Genomic DNA, 26,608 nt, shown 5'->3' with positions numbered 1-26,608 from the left:
AAGAACGAAAGTAAATTTCAAATTACATTGTTGTGTATTGGAATAATTATTAGCGCCATTTACTTTCGTACTTCTTATGTTGCACAGTAAAATATTCGTTGTCGAAGTAATCCAAAACAGGCGTATGTTCGTGGAATGGCCCATAAATTGTTTTCGGCTCGTTAAGATATTATTTTAAATTTTCTGGATCATTCGAAACAAAAAAGGTATTTTGTAATTTTTCTCTTAAGGTGATACAGTAGCGATCAACAGGTAGCTAAAACGCGTTCCAAGATTGCGGCTATAATTTTGAATATTTTTTCGAGATATTTGGCACACATATTCTTAATATAATAAAGAATGGCGGTACAGAGCCCAATTTAAAAAATTTACTAATATGTGGAAATTACTCTGTAATTAAATACAATATTAAAAAAACAAGCCTGTACCTCCATTAAGAAGAACAAAAAAATAAACTTTCTTCAAATAAACTTTTTTATCCGATGCCTAGATTTTGTGTCATTTTGGAACTACTAATGAAATAAAAAATTTTAGTAGTTCCAAAATGACACAAAATCTAGGCATCGGATAAAAAAGTTTATTTGAAGAAAGTGTATTTTTTTGTTCTTCTTAATGGCGGTACAGGCTCGTTTTTTTAATGTTGTATTTAATTACAGAGTAATTTCCACATATTAATATATTTTTCAAATTGGGCTCTGTACCGCCATTTTTTATTATAATACGAATATGTGTGCCAAATATCTCGAAAAAATATTCAAAATTACAGCCGCAATCTTGGAACGCGTTTTCGCTACCTGTTGATCGCTACTGTTTCCTCTTAAGTTGATCGTTTTCGAGTTATAAACAATTTAAAACTGAAAAAAAAAACAAAAATGACGATTTTCAAGACCCAAAAACACAAGTAAAATATATTATTTTTGTAATCATTAAGTATCTAAATTCAAATTACTTAAACTTTCTTCTATCGGGTCTCAATAAGAATTTTTGGTAAGTTTTATTCTAAAATATATATTTTTTAATTGTTACGAACACGAAGCGGTCTTAAGGGAAGACGGGCCTGCATTAATAACTAAAAAACAAAGTTTTAAAATGAAATAAGCATAAAATCCTTTCGAGAACTGATAGAAGAAGGTTTGAATTCAATTTAGGTACTTCGTAATTTCAAAAATGTTATTTTTTAACTATGTTTTTTAGCCTTAAAAATTGTCATTTTCCTTTTTTTTTTGGTTTTAATTTGTGTATAACTCGAAAATGACCAACAAGAGAAAAATTACAAAACACCTTTTTTGTTTCGAATGATCCAAAAATCTAAAATCCTAATAGATATCTGCACGGGCCGATAAAATTTATCAAAACATCTGGTCAATATTATATCAGGCGCCCCTATTGTTATTTGTAATTTTTAAAATCATAAATTACATATCAAATTTATGGAAATAAAAGGCAAATATCGAGCAACTAGGTGATATCTGCCTTTTATTTCCATAAATTTCAAATATTCGAGCATTCAATCATCTCCTATTTTACATATAAAATCATTTTTATCCATTAAACAGATCGGTGAAGGTCATTGTTATATCGAAATACCTATACAAAATACCTACCTACTGAGAAATACAATTCTCGATATGATTACCGGTACTCAAATACAAAACTAATCATAGTAATCAAAGTAACGAATACTGTAAATGATTACTTGTTATATCGGAATACCTGTACAAAATACCTACCTCTTCTGAGAAATACGATTCTCGATATGATTACCGGTACTCAAATACAAAAGTAATCATAGTAATCAAAGTAACGAATACTGTAAATGATTACTTGTTATATCCGAATACCTATACAAAATACCTATCTACCGAGAAATACGATTCTATATATGATTACCGGTACTCAAATTAATACAAGAGTAACGAAAGTAATCATAGTAATCAAAGTAACGAATACTGTAAATGATTACTTGTTATATCCGAATACCTGTACAAAATACCTATCTACCGAGAAATACGATTCTATATATGATTACCGGTACTCAAATACAAGAGTAACGAAAGTAATGATAGTAATCAAAGTAACGAATACTGCAAATGATACAAAAGTAACGAAAGTAATCATAGTAATCAAAGTAACGAATACTGTAAATAATACAGAAGTAACGAAAGTAATCATAGTAAGCAAAGTAACGAATACTGTAAATGATTACTTGTTATATCCGAATACCTATACAAAATACCTATCTACCGAGAAATACGATTCTCGATATGATTACCGGTACTCAAATACAAAAGTAACGAAAGTAATCATAGTAATCAAAGTAACGAATACTGTAAATGATACAAAAGTAACGAAAGTAATCATAGTAATCAAAGTAACGAGTACTGTAAATGATACAAAAGTAACGAAAGTAATCATAGTAATCAAAGTAACGAATACTGTAAATGATACAAAAGTAACGAAAGTAATCATAGTAATCAAAGTAACGAGTACTGTAAATGATACAAAAGTAACGAAAGTAATCATAGTAATCAAAGTAACGAATACTGTAAATGATTACTTGTTATATCCGAATACCTACACAAAATACCTATCTACCGAGAAATACTCAATACAAAAGTAATCAAAGTAATCAAAGTAACGAATACTTTAAATGATTACTTTATTCAAAAGTAACGATTTGTATCGATTACTCGAAAGTAACTATAATCAACATCACTACTCCTTAGTACTTCCTCATTGGTTATTCTGTCTGTCCAGGAGATTCTCATCATTCTTCGATATGTCCACATTTCAAATGCTTCCAATCTATTGACACATTGTATATTAAGAGTCCCATGTCTCCACACCATACAAAAGAACAGAAAATACATAATACTCGCTTTCTAAGATTTAGGCTGAAGTCTCTACTACATAATATTTGTTTCATATTAGTGAATGCACTTCTAGCCTTTTCTATTCTAATTCTGATTTCTTTGGTATAATCGTTTGTTTCACTAAGGTTTGTCCCTAAGTAGTTATAATTCTGAACTAATTATATCGTCTTATTATTTACGTGTAGCTTGATGTTTCTAATATTTTTCTTTGATATAATCATGAATTTTGTTTTCTTTATGTTTGGTGACAGACCAACTTCTTCATTCGTTGCAACAACCTTATCTAAAATTCTTTATCTAATTTCACATATGGGTAGGTTATTTTTATTCCTGCTACTTCATCTTCTAATGCTTTTTTAATATTTCTTCCGAGTGTGCATTAAACTGATGGCGACAAGACACAGCCCTGTCTAACGCTTCTTTTGATTTTTATTTTATTGGTGCTTAAATGATTTATTCTTATGACAGCTTCTTGTTTATAATACAGATTATTTATTATTCTTACATCCCGTGTGTCGATGTTCTTTGTTCTCAGTAGTTTTATGAACGGATTATGTTTCACCCTATCGAATGCCTTGTTATAATCTAGGAAGCAGACATAGATGTCCTGGTTTATATCTAAACATCTCTGTATTAGCACATTTACTGCAAATAATGCTTCTCTGGTTCCTTGAGCATTTCTAAATCCGAACTGAGTTTGCTATTCATCAAATACTAAATGACTCAATATCAAAAATTTCATCTGAACAACCAAAAATCCAAGGAATATGTAATAGGCATAACAGTAAGAAACGAATACCTACATACTCTGAGTTTTGCTGACGACCAAATAGTGATCTCACAAGACGAAGATGGCCTCAGCTTTATGATGAGAAAACTGGAACAGGAATATACAAAGAATGGGATGGAAATAAACCTAAAGAAAACTGAATATTTAACAAAGGAGAATACAGAAACAAAACAGCTGGAAATAGAGGAAGGTAAACAAATTAAAGGAACAGACCAGACAAGTATTTAGGTTTCATAATATCAAAGAAAGGAACAACTAAAGAACATTATAAAGAATAGACTAAGACAAATAAGAGACTGCATATATAAAGAATAGATAAGACAAACAAGAGACTGCATACGAAAATTGAAGCCGGGATACTGTGGGATAAGAACATCATTATAAAAACAAAAAGAAGAATATAATATAACACGATGACAAGAAGTATCCTGCCTTATGGGTATGGAAATTGGATAATAAATCAGAAAAGCAAAACCAAAACAAGAGCAACAGAGATGGAATTCCTAAGGAGACGCTGCAGACTAACAAGAAGAGATAGAATAAATAACATAGAGATTAAGAAAATAATGGGAATGAACTCAACATATCGATGAGTTTTTGACAAAACATCGTAACCGACAAAACCCACATTTTACAGGAGACTACTTTTTCTTCTACCGACTTTTTGGTTAATATAATAACAGCTAAAAACATAGGTTATGCCATTACCAAATTAGTAAATTAGACTTCAAATTCTATTAAAAAGACAATAAACCATGAAAACAAGTATTAAAAATTTACCGCAGCTATTGAATCTTAGAGGTTTTATCAAAACTACAGTACAACCTGCCATATCCGGACCTGTCATATCCGGACGGTTCTGCGCCGTCCGGATCTACCGAAATCTACCGAGAAAGGCAGTCCTGCTGTTGGACAACGCACTAAAAGATGGCGAAATAATGTATTATAGAATCTATAAAACGTGTCTATCGACGAAAGTTATTGACGGCGTTGATTAATGGAATGTATGAAGGAGAAAACGTTTCAGAGACTATAAAAGAAGTAGTGGTCTTGATATCCGGATTTTTTCATATCCGGATCGGTCAGTCGCCACATTGATCCGGATATGGCAGGTTTGACTGTACCACTATTTTCGTTTTAAATTGTTCTAGTGAAATAAAATTTGCACTGAGTTCTAACACATTTGATAACACTGAGTAATCCTAACGGTCATTTTTGTCATTTAATATTATCGTAAGCGGCAAAATATGCAAACGTAACCGACAAGATTTATGGCGTTTACTATCATTTGTCGGTACTACCTTGCCGTTTACGATACCAAAGGTACAAAATGAGGCTGAAATGCGGTGGTTACGATAAAAATTAAATTAAATTTTAGACACTTAGGATTTTATTATGGGAAAAATAATTTTTAATCAGCTGCAAACTATCGTAAGGAACCATTTAGGTAAAAATCCCATTTTCGGAAAATTGATTTTCGTGAAAACGATGTTTTGTCAAAAACCCGTCGATATATTATTAGACTACATAGAACAGAAGAGATTAACCTGGTACTGACATGTCAGAAGAGCAAACAAAAAATGCTGGATAAACAGAATAACAGAGTGGAGCCCGAGAGAAAGAAGGAAGAGAGGTAGACCCTGAAGGTTTTTCAAAGATGAAGTTGACAAAGCAATGGAAAGAAGATATCTCTAGGAAGTGAACTGGCAAAACAGAAAGAACTGGAGAGAACCGTTGAGTGAAGGAATACAGTGAAAACTGTGAAAATCCTTAGTGTGTATACGATGCTGTCACTGTCACATTGTAACATTAACATTGTACAAATTTCAAAAAGTTATTTTTTTGACCATCCTATAAATTTTCGTTCCTGCTTACAAAATACATAGTTCAACTGTTACATTTTTCTACAAAATGATCAACTTTGACGGAAATAATAAGTCTTTTAATTATTCTTTACTGTTACTACATTCTTCGGACTCACTGATGCATACTCACTGTGGTTTAGGTTAGGTTAGTTTCGGCAGTTATTTGGAGATACCTACTAATATTAAAAGTATTTATTCAAATTTTATTCAAATATATTTAAATATATTGTCAATAATAATCAAGAGCCGCTATATATTTAATTGAGATTTTTTACTGTGATGTTTTATAAATTATAAAAAATAAAATACAGGCGCCGGAAGATGAATAATACGATAGTACAGTGGAACCTCGATTATCCGTCAGGGCACCGGACCAAGGGTATGACGGATAATCGAAAGGACGGTTAACAGAACATTAAAAAAAAATTAAAGGCATTCGTGGGAGTGTCGACAGAAGTGAAAACTTCTTATAGTAAATAAATTACGAGCTCAATGCTTTATCCCAATCCAAAAAGGAGTGCTATATCTATATCTTATACGCGATGCGTAGGCCCTATGCTATTTATGTATAGATACACATAATTTATATATGTACAAAATTTATTTCAGCGAAGTGATAACGGTTTCACATCCAAATTCAATACGTTTTCCACATCCAAGAAGTGCACAATGTCCCTAAAGAAATTTTCAATTCAAAAATTTATTTCGTCGAAGCGATGAAGTTCCCTAACTTAATATTTTCCCCATCCAAAAAGTGCACAACGTCCCTCAAAAAGTTTTCACTTCAAATATTTATTTCATCGAAGCGATGATAGTCGCGATGACGGTCGCTAATTTAATACGTTTTCCCATCCAAAAAGTGCACAACGTCCCTAAAGAAATTTTCAATTCAAAAATTTATTTCGTCGAAGCGATGACGGTCGCTAATTTAATCCTTTTTCCCCATCCAAACAGTGCACAACGTCCCTCAAGAAGTTTTCTCTTCAAATATTTATTTCGTCGAAGCGATGATGGTCGCGATGACGGTCGCTAATTTAATACTTTTTTCCATCCAAAAAGTGCACAACTTCCCTCAAGAAGTTTTTACTTCAAATATTTATTTCGTCGAAGCGATGACGGTCGCTAATTTAATACTTTTTCCCTTCCAAAAGTGCACAAAATCCCTAAAGAAGTTTTCACTTCAAAAATTTATTTTGTCGAAGTGATAATGTTCGCGATGACGGTCGCTAATTTAATATTTTTCCCCATCCAAAAAGTGCACAACGTCACTCAAGAAGTTTTCACTTCAAAAATTGATTTCTTCGAAGCGATGACGGTCGCCAATTTAATACATTTTCCCATCCAAAAAGTGCACAACGTTCCTAGAGAAATTTTCACTTCAATAAATATACGCACAAAATTTATTTCGTCGAAGAGATGACGGTCGCGAAATAAATCCGTTTTCCCCATCCAAAAATAGGTTTCACATTTATTTTAAATTTAAATACTTCTATACAATTTATATGTTTATATAAATAATATATAGCATAAGCGATGACGGTCGCAATGACGGTCGCGATGACGGTCGCGATGAGGGTTGAGATGACGGTCGCGAATTCAATGCTTTTTCCCCTATACAAAAATCGCACAACGTCCCTAAAGAAGTTTTCACTTAAAAAATTCATAGTACAACTCTCAAATTTAATTTATATGTTTTGTTTACAATTTAAGAGGGACAATCAATCAATTTGGTTTAAAATATTCTGAAATCTTTGTTTGTTTTATTGTTGCTTTACATTTTGCAACGGCTGAATTTCTTAATCAGCGGAAGATCATGCAATCTACTTTCTTGGCTTCTTCTGGTCGAGAATACCAGTATTTTACGCAAATCTTTGTCACTTGTAATAACATCAACGACATCGCCACCGTCAAATGTTCATTCAAAGTGAATCGATGACTCAATTTTTGCTAATCTAGTCAATACAATAATGACCAAACAACAGAAATAAGGGCCAGTATAGAAATAGTAAAAAATGCGGTTGTAAAAATGAAAATTCTCTGCACCAAAGACCTTAGATTAGAAGTGAGAGTAAGAGCACTGAGATGCTAAGTGTTTTCGATACTGAAATATGGACTTGAAAGCTGGACATTGAAGCAAGAACACATCAAATAAGCTACAGTCCTTTGAAATGTGGTATTACAGGAGGATGCTTAGAATGGCATGGACACAGAAGAAAACTAACATGGAAGTATTGCGAAAATTGGGCAAAGAATACTAAACACTAGACACAATAAAAATAATAATATTATGGACCGTATTATATCGGACCTTGACGGTTAATAGAGGTGACGGTTAATGGAGAGACGGATAATCGAGATTCTACTGTAGTTATGTTTTAAAATAACTAAAGTCTTCTTCTTCCTTCTTGTATGTAGGCTTTAAAGCACGTTTCTTCTTCAATATTAGCCTCTTAAATTGTTTAAGTTATCGCACCATCTTTTTCTTGGTCTGCCAATACTTGTCTTCTTCGTCCATTTGGTGACTTATCTCGTGCTATTCGTACTATCCTACCCTCTGCCATTCCACTAATGTATTCGTTCCACTCCTGTTTCCGTTTTGTCACCCATCCATTTATGTCTTCTGCATTGCATGATCTTCTTATGTTTTCGCTTCTCTCCCTATCCAACAGACTTTTCCCTGATATTCGTCGGAGTATTTTCATCTCTGTTGTTTCTAGTAGTCGTCTCGTTTTAGATGTGTCAGGTCTTGTCTCCGCCGTGTATGTCAATATAGGTCTAATAGATTCTTGCTTTTGTGTCTTGTCTTAGGTGTTTGTTCTTCCAGATTGTGTCATTAAGAGATCCCGTCGCTTTACTTGCTTTTAAGCTTTGTTGTCGTACTTCCTCTTCAACATCTCCGTAACTGGTTATATCTATTCCCAGATATCTAAACCTTGCTTCCTGCTTTATTATTTTCTCATCAATTTCGATTTTACATCGTAGTGGGTATTTAGATGTTGTCATACATTTGGTTTTTTCTGCTGATATTATCATATTATTGTATTTCTTGGCTGTTGTATTGAAGATGTGTGTTAATCTTTGGAGATCGTCTTCTGTCTCGGCGATTAATGCGGCGTCGTCTGCATAACGTAATATTTGGATTTCATTGTTCCCCATTCTGTAACCATGACCTTTACGTACTGCTTCTATTATTTCGTCCAATATTATATTAAAAAGCAGTGGGCTTAACTAGTCACCTTGTTTGACTCCGCTTTGTTTTTTTCCAGACTATCAACAAATGTTGGGGTGGTTGCGTAGCCAATAAATCCAATAAACCGGAGCGCCAACCCAAATTTTGAGCAGTGTCAAAATGATAACGTTAATATCCCCAGTTGTAACTAATATCGACATGAATAAGAATCTCTATAAATTGCGACCATAATGGCGGAGTCGAAATTAAATTGCGACCTCGAAATGAATTAGAATCAGGCCCCAGCAGTGAGAAAGAAAGAAATCAATACGATATTAGCATAGTATGGGAACGCAAAATCCTGCGAGTTATATTATATGGTCCTTGCAGGGACTAGGGACAGTGTGACAAATGAATGGAGGAGCAGATACAACAACGAATTAGATACTCTGTTCGGGCAGGAAAACATCGTGAGATACATAACAGCCAATTGACTAAGATGGGCAGGCCACGTGGTATGGCGTGATGACGACATACTGATTAGCAATGTGTTTTGGGAAAGACAAGACGGCAGAAGATCAGCAGGACGGTCTAGAAAAATGTGGAAAGATGCAGACAGAGAAGAGCTGGAGAAAATTGAAGTGAGACCATGTGAAATAGTAGCACAGGATCGGAACCACGGAAAGACAATAGTAAACGTGGCAAAGACTAACGAAAAGTTGTAAAAGCCAAAGATGATTATGATGAAGATAATATGGTTAGATTTATTAAAGCCTAGAGACTGTGATGGCTAGAACACATAGAGAAGGAGAAACGACCTACTGATTAAGAAGGTCACCAGAAGGAAGTCAGAAACTGGAAGACTAAGGGGAAGACCTAAAGAGAGATGGGAGGACCAGGTCATGAGGTATATCAAAATCCTGAAAGTGAAAAAATGGAGGGAGCTATATACAAATCGAAATGACTGGAAAAAAATTGTAACGAAAGCCAAGTCATACAACAAACTTTGACAATACACAAGAAGAATGCGGAGTGATTCGCCGCAATAAGCGAATCAGAGAGCTCTAAATAAGAGCGGCAAACATTCCATCTGGATGAAAAGCCTTGATGATGATATATCATGAAGTCTAAATAGAAAGCCTTTTCCTTCAACTTTGCAGAAAAAAAAAATCGTAAAAACCGTCATAAAAACATGACTTACGACATCAATTAAACAAGTAAATTTTGTGCAAAAGTTACCCATTTTTTATTATTTAAACACTGATCTCGTTATTATATAAATCATATACTTTCTTGAAAATATCTTTTGTTTTCACCTAAAGTTTAATATTAAATTTGTTTCAACCTGTACGGAATTAACATTTTGATTTTATTTTATTTTATTTGATCAGGCTAATATCATTCATCATTCTCTTTGCCTTATCCCTATGCGGGGTCGGCTTCCCTAATTGCATTTCTCCACACAACTCTATCTTGGGTCATTGTACTTCATTTGACCACCACCAAGTCTCTTTATCCTCAAACTTTTTTCCTGACGTTTTCCCAAGTACATATTTCAATAGCCGTCTCTCTAATAATATTAGCCATTTTTCTCCATAATATAATAATGAGATTAAAGCTGAATTCATACAAATATTTCAAGTTTGACTGTACAAAAGTGCACAAAATAGAATAGTTTCATGAAAACCACTATGCGTTACCTTGATTTTATTTTTAGATCCCGCTAGCGATCATGTGGTGGATGCACTTCAGATATTGTGTTAATTGAGCTCAAATTAGTTGTATTTAGGTTACCTCATTTTTCGTTACGTCAATACTTTATTTTCACTGCGATCGATATGCGTTTACATGCCTAGGGCGCGTAACTTCACGCTCATTTACCGGAAAACACGGAAGTATGTTAGTTCGTATATTGCGAAGGAGAAATATGTTTTAAATAACCCCTATTTGCTTTTAAATATGGTGCCGTTTTGTGTATACGAGGTCACTAGGTACCGACATGACAATGTGTTAATGATATGGTATTGAATTAAACGGTATTAAAAATATAGAATCATACACTCCTGGCCAAAAAAAAAAACCTGACACCTTAAAAATGGGTCATTTTTGATGTCTCAAATTTTCATTGTATACCGGGTGGACCAATCAAACTGAGTTTTTTTCCTCAAAGTTCGCAGACCCTGTGGAATATTCTAGCATTTATAAAATACTGAAATTGAAACCCAACTATAGCCTCAGTTTTTCTTATCATTATGTTTTTTTATTCATTCGCTTATGTTGGATAATAAATCAAAAAACATGAAAAAAATATTTTTAAGAAACGCTTTTCTTTAGTTACGAGTGACTAGAATTAAACATATTATAAAAAAATCAACTAAAAACTTTCGCACCACGCTTTTCTTTAACGAATGTGTTAGATTTTTTTATAATATGTTTAATTTTAGTCACTCGTAACTAAAGAAAAGCGTTTCTTAAAAATATTTTTTTGATATTTTTTTATTTTTTACTTTTTAGTCTTACACTTTTCAAACATTAAAATATATCGTCATGTTTATTAAAATATATGTATAAAACATATGATGTACTAACATGAAAAGTAGTCGGAATCGGCAAAAAATTTGAAACTTTATTGTTTATTTATGAAGCATAACGTAAACAATTAACGTAAAAAGTGAAATTGTGTATAATTCATATAATTACATAGCTACAATCTGTAAAAGTTTCAAGTTTCTTCATTGTAAAAAACAAAATTTAAGCATTTTCCGTTAAAATCGTTTTTTATTTAAACAATTAATAAACAAAAAAAAATTTATTGACTATTCGTGTATTGTTCCCGCGAATGCATATGTCTGCAAATTTTTAGTCATTTGCATTGAAGAAAAGTCAGTCAAATTAACGTCCAAAGATTTGACCCAAACGATTGAACTAAAGAAAAGCGTTTAATTAATTAATACGACAAAACGAATTCTAATGTTAATTGTAGCACAAAACGTCTCTACCGGTGGTTTTTCTAAGACTACGATAAAAACACGAATTTTTTGAATTCGAGTTTGGTTGAAGTTTTGTTTCGTATCGTATTGAAATTTGACACGAATAAACGCCGATTTATAAATAAACAAATATATGAGCGTTCAAAATTTGAAACTTTATTGTTTATTTATGAGGCTAACGTAAACAATTAACGTAAAAAGTGAAATTATGTATAGTTCATATCATTAGCTACAATCCGTAAAAGTTTCAAGTTTCTACATTGTAAAAAACAATTAATAAACATAAAAAAAAATTTTATTGACTATTCGTGATTGTTCCCGCGAATACATATGTGTCTGCAAATTTTCATCCATTTGCATTGAAGAAAAGTCAGTCAAATTAACGTCTAAAGATTTGATGCAAACTATTGAAGTAAAGAAAAGCGTTTAAAAAGTTAGGTACTTTAACATCTAGCCATGTTTTTCGTCAATACAGGGTGTCTTTAAATAAGTATGACAAACTTTAAGGGGTAATTCTGCATGAAAAAATAATTACACTTTGCTTTATAAACGTATGTTCGCAAATGCTTCGTTTCCGAGATACGGGGGTGGGGGGGGGTGTTGAACTTTTTCGTACAAACTAACGATTTATGTATTGCTCTAAAACCGGTTGAAATATGCAAATTGAATTTGGTGGAAGAGGTAGTTATTGCGCATTTTTTGAAATACAACTAAGAATTTTATATTCACCATTGGCGCTCATACGGGTAATATGACCCGTACGGGTAATGGTCTGAATTTTTATAGAAAAAATCAGTACGGCACTGAGATATTTCAAATTAAACATTATTTTTGAAGTCCTCGTTCAATTTACAATAAAAAATCTTTCTTGCCGTTTTTTCATGTTTTTATGCAAAAAAATAAAACATCTTAACGTTTTTTGCATAAAAACGGTCTCATATGACAAAACCGCAAGAAAGATTTTTTATTGTAAATTGAACGAGGATTTCAAAAATGATTTTAAATTTGAAATATCTCAGTGTCATACTAATTTTTTCTATAAAAATTCAGACCATTACCCGTACGGGTCACATTACCCGTATGCGCGCCAATGGTGAATATAAAATTCTTAGTTGTATTTCAAAAAATGCGCAATATCTACCTCTTAAAATCCACCAAATTTAATTTGCATATTTCCACCAGTTTTAGAGCAATAAATAAATCATCAGTTTGTAAGAAAAATTGCAACACCCCGTATCTCGGAAACGAAGCATTTGCGAACATACGTTTATAAAGCAAACTGTCATTATTTTTTCATGCAAAATTACCCCTTAAAGTTTATCATACTTGTTTAAAAACACCCTCCATTGAAACTTTTTATTATCCAACATAAGCGAATGAATCAAAAAGCAGAATGTTGAGAAAACCTGAGGCTGTAGTTGGGTTTTAATTTCAGTATTTTATAAATGCTAGAATATTCCACAGTGTGTTGCGAACTTTGAGAAAAAAACACAGTTTGATTGGTCCACCCGGTATACAATGAAAATTTAGCTGTTTAGCAACAATATTCATCATCATCATCATTCTCTTTGCCTTATCCCTATGCGGGGTCGGCTTCCCTAATTGCCTTTCTCCACACAATTCTATCTTGGGTCATATCAATGTTAATTCCCTTTACCAACATGTCCTGCCTTATCGTCTCCCCCCAGGTCTTCTTTGGTCTTCCTCTCCTACTCCTTCCAGGAATCTGCACTTCAGCTACTCTTCGTATTGGATGATTAACGTCTCGACGTTGAACATGACCAAACCATCTTAACCTATGCTCTCTCATTTTGGCATCAATTGGTGCCACACCTAGACTTCCCCTAATATACTCATTTCTAATTTTATCCTTCTTTGTCACTTCACTCATCCATCTAAGCATTCTCATTTCCGCCACATGCATTCGTTGTTCCTCTTTCTTTTTCACTGCCCAACATTCAGTTCCGTACATCATAGCCGGTCTTATGGCTGTTTTATAGAATTTTCCCTTCAGCTTCATTGGAATTTTTCTGCCACACAACACACCACTCGCTTCTTTCCACTTCATCCATCCAGCCCTAATTCTACTGCATGCATCTCCATCTATTTCTCCATCACTCTGTAATACCGATCCTAGGTACTTAAAACTATTGCTTTTCACAATCATTTCACCATCCAAAGATACCATTTTATTTGTAGTAGCTCCATCTTTAAATGAACATTCCAAATACTCTGTTTTTGTCCTACTAAGTTTTAAACCTTTTTCCTCCAGAGCTTGTCTCCACTGTTCCAGTTTTTGTTCCAAGTCTCTTTCACTATTTCCTACTAACACGACATCATCAGCATACATTAAGCACCATGGAATGTTACCCTGTAGTTTCGCTGTTATCTGGTCCAAAACTAATGAGAATAAATACGGACTAAGCACCGAGCCTTGGTGCAATCCTACTTTCACATGAAATTTATCAGTCTCTCCCACACCTGTCCTAACACTAGTCGTTACTCCCTCATACATATCCCTCACAATCTTTACAACAATAGCAACAATATTATTACAGCGATATTGTTAACGAATAAGGCTATAACATATTAAAAAATCACTTAAATCGGACAACAGGTTTAGGAAATTTGAGACATCAAAAATGACCCATTTTTAACGTGTCCGGTTTTTTTTGGCGAGGAGTGTAGTACCTACTCAGAAAAAAGTGAAAAGAATAATTGACGGTAGGAAATATTGAGGATAAAAAACAGGAGGTCTACTATAAAGAAACTCTTTCAGCTACGCTGTAATATGTATTTCCAGCCTTAGCTCGTGTGCCAGCAGATAATCTCGTTTGAAAGCTTACGTACCGTGGACGCACTTACGCGTCCACAGCACTGATCTATGATCATGTTTGGACGCTCGTACGTGTCACCGGAGCTGAAAGGGTTAAGGAACTTCTTCCTTTTTCTCCAGCATTTCGGCTGTAGATCATCTGAACACCAGATAGGAAAAGAAGCGATGCATTTGAGATGTGGAGTTAAAGAAGATATAGAAGAAGATAAGAATAACGTGTGTTAAAGCGAAAGTCAAGAACTATTTAAAATAGTTAAATATTTGATCCGAGAGTTCAAGCCACAACTTCCAGCTATTCAAGACCATAATGGAGAAGTAAAAACCGACATAGAAGTGGAGAAGACCAACTAAGAAACAAAAAAACCCTGGGATCTATGACACACTCCGAGAATTTAAAAAAATATAAATTTAAATATTTGCAGTTCAAATTTTTTTAGTTTCAATCACATATATATGTACAAAACAGGAGATAAATATGTTTTCTGGACTAGAATTGAACAAAAGCAGTAACGAAAGCTTCAAGAATGACATAGGATGTTTTGCAAATTAAAATCTTGGTGGCCATCAAAATCGTATCAATTTCCATATTCTGTACAAAAAGAATACAAAAGAAATTAAGCATTACTTGGGTCTGGGTCACTAACACTTAGAACTTTAGAACAAAGGAGTTAGTTGGTACTTTCGCACAGTCAAAAGGGATTGTTTTTCAAGTACCTATTGCGTTTTATTTTTCTAAAGAAAAATATGGTCACAAAGAAGGGATGTTACGAAAATAGCCCAAAGCCTTATCACGAAACCTTTAGCACCTTTCGCCAAACGCACGGTCAAAGACGGAGCCATACAAACGCATGAAAAAACATCATAGGGAGCGTTCAAGTATAAGTAACGCGATTTTTGAAGATTTTTGAAGATTTTTGACCCCCCCCCCTACGTAACGCACTCTAATGGGCGTTTAACTATTGCGTAACGCAATTTTTGAAGATTTTTTTACCCCCCCCCCCCCCCCCAACCTGCGTTAAGTAATACTTGAACGGCCCCATACCACAATGAGTGTGTTCAGGTTAGACTGGATTTCCTACAAAGTTATCGCAACCCGCAAAAGTCAGTCATTAACCAGGTAGAATCTCGGAGGTCTAAATAGATACAAGAAAATAGAGAAAGACTACGACCAATAGTAGAGTCTACAGTGTTCTTAGGTCGACAAAATATTCCCTCTATGAGGCCATCGTGATGATATCCTTCTGCTTCTGGACGAAGATGGTGGACAGCATCTTCCCGAGCAGCATACATTAGTAGCACCAGTCAAAATCAATTGATAACAAGTTGTGGTGAAGAAATAATTGAACAAATAATGAATCAGGTTCAAAGTGCAAATTATTACTCTGTCATATTTGACGAAATGACCGACGTATCCCACGTGGAATAGCTTTCTCTAAATTTGAGATACATACACAATAACAACATTCGTGAAGACTTTGTCAAGTTCATTGACGCTCATGAGAACATAAAAATAATTAGGAAAAATCTAGAAACAGGGAAAGAACAAGGCTGGCAGGAGAAGCGTTGGGAAAAATAGTATTAAACTTGTTGAAAGAACTGCACTTGGATCCTAAGAAATGTGTAGGAATCGGTACTGACTTTAATAATACTTATTTATACAGAGAGAGTCTGTAAAGTGGAATAAATTCAATATCTCAAATACTAATTGTTTTTTTGGAAAATGCTCAGACCCGTCGATTAGTATTTCAAATTGTCCTTTTTGACATTCAATAATAATGTATACAGGGTGTCCCAATTTAGAGATATGACGTCATCGTCGATTTTCTTAAATGGCAACACTGTCATTTTGATAGCTAATTTGATAGGGTTTGTAAAGTTATACATAACTGCAAAATATCAAATTTTTATTCTCTACCATTTACAAGATAATAGAAAATAACAAAGTTATATCTGTAATTTGGAATATATTCAATAATTAAAATACTAACTGTTTTTTTGAAAAATGCTCAGACCCGTCGATTAGTATATCAAATTGTCCTTTTTGACATATAATAATAATGTATACAGGGTGTCCCAATTTAGAGATATGACGTCATCGTTGATTTTCTTAAATGGCAACACTGTCATTTTGATAGCTATTTTGATAGGGTGTGTAAAGTTATACACAACTGCAAAATTTCAAATTTGTATTCTCTACCATTTAGATGATAATAAAAAATAACAAAGTTATGAAAAAGAAGTAATCAACTAATAATTGAATTTAATTATTTCAATAAATTAAGCAAAAACTCATAATGTTGCCCTCAATTATTGTCAAATTGTCAATGGGCAACGTTATGAGCATTTGCTTAATTGAAATAAATAAATTCAATTATTATTTGATTACTTCTTGTTCTTCATAACTTTGTTATTTTTTATTATCTTGTAAATGGTAGGGAATAAAATTTTGAAATTTTTCAGATGTGTATAACTTTACACACGCTATCAAAATAGCTATCAAAATGATAGTGTTGCCATTTAAGAAAATCAACGATGACGTCATATCTCTAAATTGGGACACCCTGTATACATTATTATTATATGTCAAAAATGACAATTTGATATACTAATCGACGGGTCTGAGCATTTTTCAAAAAAACAGTTAGTATTTTAATTATTAAATATATTCCAAATTACAGATATAACTTTGTTATTTTCTATTATCTTGTAAATGGTAGAGAATAAAAATTTTATATTTTGCAGTTATGTATAACTTTACAAACCCTATCAAATTAGCTATCAAAATGACAGTGTTGCCATTTAAGAAAATCGACGATGACGTCATATCTCTAAATTGGGACACCCTGTATACATTTTTATTGAATGTCAAAAAGGACAATTTGAAATACTAATCGACGGGTCTGAGCATTTTCCAAAAAAACAATTAGTATTTGAGATATTGAATTTATTCCACTTTACAGACTCTCTCTGTATATTAACTTATTTATATATTTATTCTAATAATGATAAGTTTTGAATGTCTTTAGGGTACGCAAAAGTGTGTGAAAAGGGCCTTAAAACTCACCATTGTAACCCAAATTTTTAAAAATTACCCCCAGACCTTCCGGTACCCCTCTCCAAAAAAAGTTCATGGCCCCTCCCGAAAATCGGTCCTAGATCGGCCCTTGTGGCATACCAGCAGAGACCCTAAAAGCAATAGCTGAGATTGGCGTATAACCCGGTCTATATAGACATTTCAAATAACAAAAATTTCCGGAGAGCCAAATTTTGGTGGAGAGCTAGGGTCTACCATAACAAATAAAGTTTAAAAAGTCCCCCCATCGATCCCATGTGTGCGTCAAAAGTTATTCGGGGTCAAAGGTCAAAATTTTGAGATTTTTTGGATTTTTTTCGAAACGGTAAGTTTTATCAAAAAAAAACCTTAAACCAAACTTGTATATCTTAAAATTCTCTACAAAAATAGTCCTTACTATTTTTTCTTAAGAGTTGCCATTCCTGAGATATCGCGATTCAAAGAGTCACATTATACATGATATGCACACGTTTCCACACCACCTGTGAGGTAGTGTACTCGGCGCGTTTTTTTTTACCGTGGTTTCCCCTGTAGGCCTACTCCACTAACTGTTTTGACAATTTTAGGATAATTTAAGGAAACAATACCGGTCAAGTTCTAGATATTACCTTATTATTGATATTGATTATTGATATTGCTATTGATTATTAGGTTAACTATTGTTTTGATTTCTTTAGATATTTTAATCAGATTTCTTGAAAGTCTACTTCAACAGTCAAGTCTTCTTCGATTTCATCTTCTTCCTCTTCCTCTTGCTGGATGTTCAAAAATTGTTCAAATGTGACTGAGTCATTGGTCTCTTCATTAAAATCACAGGAGTCTTCCTCTGTTGTACTAAACTGGACATTTGAGCAAGACTGACCTTGGCAGTTCATACACACTAGAGAACACAGCAACCCGACTTTTTTACATCCACATTTGGCACTACAACCTTTTTTGCTATTGCAAAAAATAGTGTTAAGGGGTTTTTCTGGAGCAGGTGGGAGTAAGGTTTTAATCGGTTAATAATAATTCTACTACCATACTTCAATTTCAATCGTATTTTTATAGTTCTGTCATCTAAAACTACATCTTGACAAACATTCCTTAATTCATCCAACGAAAACTGGCAATCATCACTCGTTTCTATGAATTGAAACATTTTCTCCATCGCATAGTTTACAGTTTCATCTTGTGGACGGCCAATTTTACGACCAGTATTAGGTTTTAAGAAAGATTTGTAACAACTGTCATGGTATTTTGCATCAGCAGCGACTAACTCATACTCAAAATTAATACGTTCAAGAACAGCCTTCGAAACATCATCAGAACGATCTTTAGCTAATTTCAACAGGGATTCTTTGAATTTTAGTGTAGTCACGTTACGAATTATTTTTCGAAGATGCTGTGCTTTCTTTATCTCAGATTCTTCATTTGCTTCATTGCCACAAAATAAACAGTATTTTTTAAAACAAAAATGTGATTTACTTACTCGCTTTCTAGTATGAGGTGGACTTACTTTTGAAGTACCTACTAGCCTGTTCCTCCTCACGTTGTCTTTTCACTGCAGCGATTGAAGTTTTCCGAATGTATGATTTTCTGCAATTCACGTGTATTGTAACTCTTTATTTATACGTCCATGATTGTAACGGATTTTTGATTTCTAAAATACTCAATAAACTCATCACCTCTCTCGACACTAGCCTTGATTAAATTTGGCATTCCACAGTCAACCACAACTGTTTTAGTTTCACTTAAAAGTTTATTGCAAATAAAGCAAAACTGAGACATTTTTAAAACTATAAAATTGTACAAATAACGGTAACGGTACTAAATGGTAGACGCTTGTAATAAGTACTTATATTCACTTGAACTAAACCTTTAGCACTAAAAGAAACAGATAATATTATGAACCAGACCTACGGACAATACTGTAGCCATTGCCTATAATAGACAATCTGTTCTTTTTTAAACAATGGCATAGCCAAATGTTTTTCAAGGCCACGTGGATAGAGGAAATTCAGTTTGGGACTGATTACCTTTTGAAGAAATATTTTCAGAATAGTATAATATACTATATAAAAGAGACACAAATAGGCATTTATACTTGTCTTAAGGGCCACATATGTATATACGTGGCTTATACACTGTGTCCGTAAAGTATGGAACAAATTATTTTTTAGCTAAACAGAGCATTTTCAGAAATAATCCTGAAACACGTCGATTTTTGATTTTGATTTACCGTATTTTAAAATAGTATTCTAATATACAGGGTGAATTACTTTCGAGTAATGACGTCACCGTCATTTTTTTTAAATGGAACACCCCCATTTTGTTTCAATTTTCGGACTACTCTAGCTGAGCTGATTCCAAAACTGTATCACATGTTGATTCAAATTGGTACAGGGTGGACAAAAATACAATAGCTTTGTGTGTGTTCATAAAGTAACGCGTTAGTTAAATTAAAAACATTATCAAAAATACTTATTGTATTTTTGAAATTTTAATTAATTTTTGATTTTAATTAATTTTTGATATTGTTTAATTTAATATTTTAATTTAATATCAAAAATTAATTAAAATTTAATATTATGAGTACACACGAAACTATTGTATTTTTGTCCACCCTGTACCAATTTGAATCAACATGTGATATATTTTTGAAATTAGCTTAGCTAGAGTAATCCGAAAATTGAGACAAAATGGGGGTGTTCCATTTAAAAAAAATGACGGTGACGTCATTACTCGAAAGTAATTCACCCTGTATATTAGAATATTATTTTAAAATACGGTAAATTAAAATCAAAAATCGACGTGTTTCAGGATCATTTCTTAAAATGCACTGTTTAGCTGAAAAAGAATTTGTTCCATACTTTACGGACACAGTGTATGTGCATATAATGTATAAAGTAACTTTTAAAATCGCGATATCTCAGGAATGGTAACTCTTAGGAAAAAAATTGTAAGGACAATTTTTGTAGAGAATGTTAAGAACTACAACTTTGGTTTGAGGTTTTTTTTTGATAAAACTTACCGTTTTCGAAAAAAATCCAAAGAATCTCAAATTTTGACCTTTGACCCCGAATAACTTTTGACGCACACATGGGATCGATGGGGACTTTTTAAACTTTATTTGTTATGGTATACCCTAGCTCTCCACCAAAATTTGGCTCTCCGGCAATTTTTGTTATTTGCCAAGCATTTTGATGTAAGTTGACCGGATTAGTAGATGTAATACCTATACAATACAGCTTATACACCGCATCCCTCGGTAGACCGCAAGCTACAGCAGAAACGCGACGGTAGACAGCATACTATAGTAACACCCTTTTGAAGTCTATAAAAACCACGTGTATTCTCATTTATATTTTCTTGCTTTTTGTCCTGAAGTATGATACCTAGACCTGTCAATAAAGATCCACCTACTCTTTCCAAAAAGCTATGAATGGCCTTTTATTAGCCCATACACGGATTTTTCAGGTATTGTAAATCTTCTGTAAAACGGATTCAAAATCTGCACTAACCAAAAATTTTCGGTGTGCACATCCTACCTGAAGATAATTGTTATCTCCCAAAAATAAATCGGGCATATTTTCGAGTGGATTAAATCGGTGGTACCTGCGAATGCCTTTCTGTACCGTACAGGTACGGATCTAGAGATAGTTCACCAGAAAAAATATCTATAAAATGATTTTTTGATTAGATAAGAGGAAAAGCTTGGGTTCGTTTGGAAAAAATATTCCCATGAGATATTTTTGATAATTACTCTCGTTAAGACACATATCCACTATGTTCGCGCTCCTCTTGCGCTCCGCACTCCTGCAACTGCTCCACATTGTGGATACCTTCGCGCTCCCGGACCGTACAACGGTGCGCGCTCCACCTCAGAGCTCCAGTTGGTGGCGGTTTATATGTAGAGGAACGCACGCCGTATCCATTGGAGCAGTTGCAGGGAGCGCGGAGCGCAAGAGGTACGCGAACATAGTGGCTACGTGCCTCTAGACACCCAGAAGGTTCACGAAGTCGCCCATGCGAAAAATGGTTTTAATTCATTTAAACAAGGTTTTTTAACTTTCTTTCTCTCCCTCCTTTTACCCTATTAGGGTTTCGGATTTGGGTTCGCTATTTTAATTTCCATTCATCCATATTTTTATATTCTTTTCCATTTCCTGCCAGTATTTTCATTTCCTCGAGTGGTTTTTCTTTAACTTTTCCGACCTCTACTACTTGCTCTGCCTCTTTTTCTTTTTACGATGGTCTTTGCTTCGTGAACTTTTCTTGTAATTCTGTTGGGTTGCATCCTCATTAAATGCCCATATCAGTTTATTTGTCTCTGTGGTAGTTTATTCATTATTGGTTCTTGGTTGGCCATTCTCCTAATAGTCTCGTTGCTTAATCTATCCCATTTTGTCTTTCCAACTATCCTTCTTAAATGTCTCATCCCCATTGCATTTATCCTGCTCTTATGTTGTTCCAGAATTGTCCAGCTTTCACTTGAATAGCAAAGTCGGTATCACTATTGTGTTCACCTGAATAAATCGATTTTTAACTACATCACCTAGAGACTTACAACACTTTGCGTTTTGTTCAGGATGATGCGACGTCAGGAAAAAAGTCTACAATAGAAAAATGGAATTGCCTTTTAATATGCATTTTAACATGCATCCAAAAGTGCAGGAACATCTCAAAATCAGTATATTAAGGGTCAGATTTTGTTGTTCAGTGGGTTTTTGGGGTCACTGAACACGAATACGCAATCAGAACCGACCCCCCCCAAGCACGTGGTGCCCAGGGTCACTGCTGATGCACGTCATCTTTTGGAGTTTCGAGGGATTCAGCACCAAATTGACACAAACAGCTAGTCGGGTGATTTTTGGGTTTGCTGAACACGAATATGACATCAGAACCGACCCTCGGAGCACCTAGTGCTTAGAGTAACTGATACGCACGTCATATTCTGGAATTTCCAGGCTTTCCGATATTAAATTGATGCAAACAGATTACCCTAGTAATTTTTTGTTAGGTGTTACTGCTAAGGCACTGGAATTTTGAGGATTTTCGGCACTCGATAGATGCAGCCATATTACTCAAAGGTTTTTGAAATCACTGAACACGAATACGTCATCAAATCCGACCCTCGGAGCACCTGGTGCCCATATTCACTGCTGAGGCACGTCATCTTCTGGAGTTTCGAGGGATTTTCGGCACTAAATTTATACAGACAGAATACTCGGAGGGGGGGGGGTTGGGGTTGCTGAACACGAATAGGACATCAGGACCGACCCTCGGAGCACCTAGTGTCCAGGGTGAATGATATGCACGTTATCTTCTAGAATTTCGAGGGTTTTCGGTTTTCGAAGGTCGGTTATGATGGCGTATTCGTGTTCAGCAACCCCAAAGATTACTAGGGTAATCTGTTTGCATCAATTTAATATCGAAAAGCCTGGAAATTCCAGAATATGACGTGCTTATCAGTCACTCTAAGCACTAGGTGCTCCGAGGGTCGGTTCTGATGTCATATTCGTGTTCAGCAAATCAAAAAATCCCTGAGTAGCTGTTTGTGTCAATTTGGTGCTGAATCCCTCGAAACTCCAAAAGATGACATGCCTCAGCAGTGACCCTGGACACTAGGTGTTTCGGGGGTCGGTTCTGATGTCATATTCGTGTTCAGCAAACCCAAAAATCCCCCGAGTAGCTGGTTGTGTCAATTTGATGCTGAATCCCTCGAAACTCCAAAAGATGACGTGCCTCAGCAGTGACCCTGGGCACTAGGTGTTTCGGGGGTCGGTTCTGATTGCGTATTCGTGTTTACCGACCCCAAGACCCCCTGAATAACGAAATATGGCCCTTAAAATACTGATTTTGACATGTTAATGCACTTTTGGAAGCATGTTATGCACTTTAAAATGCAATTATGTATTTTGTCAACCTGAATACAATGCAAAAAGTTGCAAGTCTCTAGCTAGGTGTTGTATTTAAAAATCGATTTATTCTTTGCTAAATGCCTTGGTCTAAATACATTCCGTGTCCGTCACCTATGTGAATTCTATTTTAAAAAAATAAACATCTAGTAAATCTTGGACATTTTTTTATATTCCCCTGTATACGTTCTACTATTACTATTATTTGCGTTGCAATAATATAGTAAACCTCCATAACGTCTTATGTCAAGTGCATAAACATCTGATGTAAACAACAATACATTGGTGAAGAGGTACAAAATCCATAACCTGTTACCATATGTTCAGTTGAACGAACGGAAAACCTTGTTTATAATATGACACATCGCTCGCACGTAGAACTAAATTTAGATTCTGCTTATATTCTTTATTTTTAGAGTTGGACATAAAGAAGAGTTTACAATGTTTCACGTATTGTTCAGTAGGTATAAGGTACATTATTTGAAAATAATCTAGCAGACAGTTTTTTTATCTTTAATGATGCAGAACTAGTATGCAGATTTTATCAGTGGAGTGTGTTAAAATGTATGACTGCGAAGATTGACAGTCAATACAAACAAAAGTATGTATTTGAATTTGCTTCAATGTTCCAGTTATACAGGGTGTCCAGAAACTCTCCAGACAAACAAAGACCGGAGATTCCTCAGATAATTTAAGACAATTTAAGCCAATTCACCTAGTCCGAAAAGGCTTCTTGTAATAATTAGTTTTTTTAATACCTTCAAAACGCTTCAATTTAGAAAAACGAAAACTGGTACGCCTATTTGTCTTCCAGAGATAAGTCGATTCCTTTATTGCGAATTTCTAGTACCGGTCATAGCCATCCGTTTTGGGTAGGCCAACGGTTATTTTATCGCATAAGTTTTTTGTCTTTAACTTTGCCTTGTTAACACTGGATTATCAAATTGTGAGTTATTCTAGTACTAAAAGGTACTATTGTTTCAAGTCGGTAGAAAACACCGTTTTCTAGAAAAATCAATTTCAAAATTTTTTGTTTTTTGAAATTGAAAAAAAATTTCCAAAAACTATCTAGAAAAAAGAAAACTGGTACTTTTATTTATCTTCCAAAGATGAATCGATTTAGTCAATTGCGAATTTCTAGTGTCGGTCATATGCGTCCGTTTTTGTAGGTGAACGGTTATTTTGTTGCATAACTTTTTTGTCTTAAAACTTTTAAGCATTTTTAGACGTTGATTTGACTGCTTTTTTTTGCAAATAAATGAAAGTTTGCAGACATATGCACTGGCGGGAACAATACACGAATAGTCAATAAAAAAATGTTATGTTTATTAGTTATTATTTAAATAAAAAAAAACGATTTTAATGGAAAATGCTTAAATTCTCTTGTTTTTTACAATGTAGAAACTTGAAACTTTTACAGATTGTAGTTAATTATATGAACTATACATAACTTTTTACGTTAATTGTTTACGTTATGCTTCGTAAATAAATAAGTTTCATATTTTTTGCCTATTCCGACTACTTCTCATGTTTGTACATCACGTTTATAAACAGCCTAAGCGGCGACGATTTTGAACGCTCATATCTTTGTTTATATAAACATCGGCGCTTATTCGTGTCAAATTTCAATACGATACGAAACAACAAAACTTCAACCAAAACTCGAATTAAAAAAATTCAAGAGACGTTTCGTGCTACAATTAACATTAGAATTCAATTTGGCGTATTAATTCAAAGTTTGTTACGAACCCTTAATAGATGGAGCGGAAATTAACAGGGTCTACACCGTGCAATAGTAAAGCATTAGAAGAGATGGAAAGACTGCGAAAACTGTAATTAGTGTAAATAATGATTTTGATTTAAGAAATTACAGAAAATGTACAATGTATGTATCAAATGTTGAAATAAATGCAAAAGATATGTCTATCATACATCCTTTTTTTAAACATGACGATATATTTTAATGTTTGAAAAGAGTAAGACTAAAAAGTAAAAAATAAAAAAATTTAAGAAAATTTTTTAAGAAACGCGTTTCTTTAGTTACGAGTGACTAAAATTAAAAATATTATAAAAAAATCAACTAAAAAGCAAAAAATAAAAAAAAAATCAAACTTGAAGGATTATTCGAAAAAAAACTGTTTCAAAACAAAGATTCAAAAAAACAGATTCAATATAAAAAAATCTTACACATTCGTTAAAAAATGGAAAAAATCTAACACATTCGTTAAAGTGTTAAAGAAAAAAGTGGGGCGCATCTTCATTGAATAAACGGTTTGAGGATAGATACTTTTTTACTTCTTGCGCCCCACGCTCTTCTTTAACGGATGTGTTAGATTTTTTCAATTTTTTAACGAATGTGTGAGATTTTTGTATATTAAAACTGTCTAACAGTTTTTTTTGAATAATCCTTCAAGTTTGAATTTTGTTATATTCTGCTTTTTAGTTGATTTTATATTTTTAATTTTAGTCACTCGTAACTAAAGAAAAGAGTTTCTTAAATTTTTTTTTTCTGTTTTCTGATAACAGTAAAATGTATTTTAAATTAGATAAATTAGATAGGTACATTCTTCTTTTTGTGTCAATTATTAATTTAATCAAAAAAAAATTTGGACATACTGTACAAATAATTATGGTAATGTTTATATTACCGAATAGAGAATTGAATAACCTTTCAAGTCAGCTAGCACACGCTCCCGATTCTCATTTAAAAAATCATCAATTACGTCAGCTCGCCAAGATGTATGACGTCGCTAGTATGATATATATGCCAAAAAATCATAATTTAAAAATAAAAATCAGCCTGTTTCAGGATTTCTCCCTAAAGTCGCCGGCTTACAAAATAACGAATTTATTCCTTTCATTTGCACCATACTGTATATATTTTATTAAAAATACGGAAAGTAAACAAAGAAGAACAAGAGCGAATGGCGGGTTTGACGAAATTAGAACTTTAAAAAGCAAATTGTAATATCTCGAAAAGTATTCAACAGAACGGATGTTTTTTTAAATTTGCATTAGCTTTTCATGTACGATACAAATATTCAATTAACTTTTTATTTAAATTGCAAATTAACTAATTAATTTGTTAAACATTTTATCAAGAACTTTTTTG

At 33.6% G+C, this 26,608-nt stretch overlaps 1 protein-coding gene across 2 annotated transcripts in view; it reads left to right on the top strand.

Moving 5' to 3' along the window:
* Positions 1 to 26,608, top strand: part of LOC126893184 (lysine-specific demethylase 6A) — a 434,968-nt gene that overhangs the window by 113,807 nt on the left and 294,553 nt on the right. The window lies entirely within an intron of this gene.

The sequence above is a fragment of the Diabrotica virgifera genome, chromosome 10, assembly GCF_917563875.1.
Source record: "Diabrotica virgifera virgifera chromosome 10, PGI_DIABVI_V3a".
Classification (NCBI taxonomy): domain Eukaryota; kingdom Metazoa; phylum Arthropoda; class Insecta; order Coleoptera; family Chrysomelidae; genus Diabrotica; species Diabrotica virgifera.
The sequence above is the reverse complement of the archived record's forward strand: the minus strand, read 5'-3'. Positions and strand labels throughout refer to the sequence as shown.